The sequence below is a fragment of the Macrobrachium rosenbergii genome, chromosome 22 (assembly GCF_040412425.1).
Source record: "Macrobrachium rosenbergii isolate ZJJX-2024 chromosome 22, ASM4041242v1, whole genome shotgun sequence".
NCBI classification, from domain to species: Eukaryota; Metazoa; Arthropoda; class Malacostraca; order Decapoda; family Palaemonidae; genus Macrobrachium; species Macrobrachium rosenbergii.
Genome location: NC_089762.1, coordinates 42,916,285 through 42,918,900, shown reverse-complemented (window position 1 = coordinate 42,918,900; position 2,616 = coordinate 42,916,285). Strand labels below are relative to the sequence as shown.

General features: G+C 36.7%; 1 long non-coding RNA gene across 1 annotated transcript; it reads right to left on the bottom strand.

The window, feature by feature from the left end:
• Window positions 1-443: 443 nt before the first annotated feature.
• LOC136850403 (uncharacterized) lies at window positions 444-1,950 on the bottom strand. Its single transcript, XR_010856627.1, has 3 exons — window positions 1,737-1,950; window positions 1,397-1,461; window positions 444-657 (listed from the first exon to the last, which is right to left on the bottom strand). It is a non-coding gene; the product is annotated as an uncharacterized lncRNA (long non-coding RNA).
• Window positions 1,951-2,616: the final 666 nt, after the last annotated feature.

Below are 2,616 nucleotides of genomic sequence, written 5' to 3'. Positions count from 1 at the left end.
TTTCCTGCTCACTTCCCATTAGTCACGTTTTAACTTTAAAAGTCATTGTAACAAGTTACATTCTTCTGTGACCGGTTTTAGGGCCAAGATCTTGAGTGCTTGTGTCTTAAGAGTATTCAACTTTAACAGTTTTTAAATTCTGGAATAACCTGTTCTGACAACTTTATAATCCCACCAGCCATTTTAATTGTGGCACAATTCCAGAAAATTCCCAATATTCAGTAACCTCAGCCTCTGCATAAGACATAGCAATTATGGGTCAAGTGAAAACACTGAAGGATTACTCCCATTCTTAGTATTCCAAGAGCAAAATACTTCTTAGTATTCCAAGAGCAAAATACTGACCTCATTTACTAGGCTAAAGTGGTCTCAACGTACTCAGTAGCCCTAACTCTTACAGACCAAGACTTGAAAAGCAAATACAGGTTACTTGAAAAACACAATTTACTACCATTTTTAGTAATCCAAGAACAAAAATTTACTAACATTCTTGATATAGCATTTGCCAAGCTGAACTGTGATCAATAACCTGCCGAAGGGTCCAACTTTCCGAAAAGGCAGGTGTCGTAAGAAGCAGGTTTACGACACGCGTCGTAAAAGGTGGTAATTTCAAAGTTACGTGGTCTGTCAAGAAGTTCCCTTCCATCATCGATCTACCTGCCAGGAAAAAAGTTATTAGAAGAGACACACGAAACCGGTTCTCAAAGTTTCACTGAATGACCTAACTAGCTAAGCTTTTAAGTTATTGGAGGGCCTAGTATTTATTCAAGACTTAATAGCTTTTAAATAAATATATGAATGAGAGTAAAATCTAAAGCATCCTGTTTAATTCTCGCCTGTAAAGTATTTCAACAGCTTTTAACAATGTAGTAAGTATTTACAGATTTTAAAGCCATAAGGCTTTACAGTACACAAGTCTAAAATTTTACTTAGGTCTAAAATTTTAGTCTAAAATTTATTTATTAACGTCAGAACCATTTCATAAGTTACGCTAAAGTTCCAAATAAACCTACTTAAAGCTCCAAATAAACCTACCTAAAGCTTCAAAGCTATGAGGTTTTACTCACCGCTCTTAACTCATTCAAAACCATTAAAACAACTTTGGAGTCAATATCAAATCCACTTCAGAATAGTTACGTTAATACTCTCAAAATCGAAAATCCTTCCGAGTTATTTTTAACAAATCCTGACACTATCTAAGGAACTGTAACTGTCAAGTGACTTACCAAAGTTTTTATCTTCTTTTTCCGGCGAATGCAAGCCCCCTCCTGACGAACGGTAAAAATTACCGAACGTCAGAAGGGACATCCTCCCCACACCAGGGGCCCCGCCCCTGGCGGGGGAGGATTAGCTTGCAGTGTGATTTTGAAAACTTAAGATTTAGAAAAATACTCACCATGCACATAGTCATACAATACCCGATTCCTGTCACTCTTCACTTGTTGCCGTAGTCTAAGGCTTCTGAAAAATACAGGGTTAATTAGAACGTAAATAGTACCATAGTTAACTGCAACAAACACATACAGTTTTTACGTAAAACAAACTGTTATAAGTTAAAGCGAACTTACTACGTAAAAAGTACCATCATTACTAAGTTACAATGTACGCCATATAAAACGAAGACTTCAAAATTTACATCGAAATTAAAACCTACAAAAACGTAGCATGGTTAAACTACAACAAAACTGAAAAAGTAGCATCAAAACAAACACACAATAACACGCTAAAAACATTACCTTCGATGACATCCATCTTAACCCGCCAAGGACCACTACACCAAAACCGCATCACCATCAATCGTCGGGAAACACCACTAAAATCACACGATATTTACAGTCCAAACCCAACGCGACAAGCTGACGATACTATCCAACGACTTCACCATTCAACGACCCCCTTAGTTGTAAAGCCTACCTACTCGTGTCCTGACGAACTCGACTGGTTTACCCGGGCCATGGACGACGAACAGAGTGCAGTGTACTACTTCCCTACCTTCCTGTTTAGTAAGTGTGAAACCACTCGTTATTACGGTAACTGCGCTCGTTCGGTAATATAGGACAGTGCTTGCGAGAGTGCTTACAGAGAGAGGTTCGTTGATTATCTATCTATATATGTTTGTCTATCTATATATTAATGGCATTTATGAAATTTGCTAGTGTTTACAGGGAGAAATTCGTTAATTAACTATCTGTCTAAGGTATCTACCTATCTGTCTATCTATCTATATATTAATGGAATGTATGAAACGTAATCATGAATATTTAGACCATCGAACATAACTATGCTCCACTGTGGCTTAGGACTGAGAGAGATAGGTAAGTGATTCTTTAATCTTAAGTTTTCACTTTAAATTAAAATGCTTCGAATTCATTTGAATTCCTTAAAAATTTTTAAATTCTGGCTTGGTTAAAAATTATCTTGTGCACGCTGACATGGTATAGGCCTATACGAAATGTTGGACTGAAAGTGTAAATAAATTCTCCCACGAATATCGGAGAATTTTAACGTCCCCTTCAACCTTACAACAGAAATATCACCAGGAAAATATATATAAAAAACAATATGCAAGACTGGCCCAGTTAAAAACGGCTCTGATAATGAAAACTGCAAGAATAT